At 32.0% G+C, this 1067-nt stretch overlaps 1 non-coding gene across 1 annotated transcript; it reads left to right on the top strand.

Annotated features, from left to right (window-relative positions):
- Positions 1-716: 716 nt before the first annotated feature.
- On the top strand, positions 717-818 carry LOC131902848 (U6 spliceosomal RNA). The gene has a single exon (XR_009377133.1). It is a non-coding gene; the product is annotated as a U6 spliceosomal RNA (small nuclear RNA).
- The last annotated feature ends 249 nt before the right edge of the window (positions 819-1067 follow it).

The following is a 1067-nucleotide window of genomic DNA, read 5'->3' on the forward strand; positions in this document are numbered from 1 at the left end:
ATGACAGGGAACATGGTGGCATGCAGACAGACCTAGTGCTGGTGCAATAGCTGAAAGTCTTGCATCTTACAGGCAACAGGAAATCAACTGAATCCCTGGGTGGTATTCTAAACACAGGAAACATCAAAATTCATCCCCACAGTAACACACTTCCTCCAACAAGCCCATGCACACTTCAATAAACTCAAACATTTTTTTTAGCTCAGATGCCCAGGTAGCTTTATTGACATACAGATAAATTCACATTTCAGCACAAATAAAATATCACCATATTTCCCCCTTCTATTTTAATAAAAAGAAAAAAGTTATAACTAATATAAGAAAAAGCTATATACAAAATTTACAATAACTATATATAATATGTACAAGCAATAAATACCTAAACAATGTCTAGTCCATTTGCATTTGACAAATTCAGAGAAAATAATTCCATTATCTATACTATTTTGGTAAGTCCAAAATGTACCTGATTCACTTTCTATCCTAACTTATATTACTAACAGAACTATCTTATAACATCTTTCAAATTTATATACTTACACCTCTTTAGTGAGTTTATTTTCTGAAATTCTTAACAAGGAAACCTATAACTATAACTATCTAATCTTAAACTATAACTAACTAATCTTCAACTCACTCAGAGACCCAAGAAGGAAATAATATTACCTAATGAAAATAAAAACAGGAAGTGCATGCAAGCAGCTTCCAAAAAAAATGTGAGTTCAGCAGCACATATACTAAAATTGGAACGATACAGAGAAGATTAGCATGGCCCCTGCACAAGGATGACATGCAAACTCAAACATCTTAATATTGCTACTCTATATGAGATTATGGTAGCCAATTACATTCAGTCTACCACATTCCACTCCCTGACTGCCAAAGATTGTAACAATATCATAATGAAAATTGCATTTAGTCCAGTTCTAAAGTTCCCATGATCTATAATAGTCTCAATAATGTTTAAAAGTTTCATGTTCAAAGTCTCTTTTGAGATTTATGCACTCTCTTAACTGTAATTCCCTATAAAATCTAATTAAAATAAACAGATCACATAATTCTACAAT

The sequence above is a fragment of the Peromyscus eremicus genome, chromosome 1 (genome assembly GCF_949786415.1).
Source record: "Peromyscus eremicus chromosome 1, PerEre_H2_v1, whole genome shotgun sequence".
NCBI lineage: Eukaryota > Metazoa > Chordata > Mammalia > Rodentia > Cricetidae > Peromyscus > Peromyscus eremicus.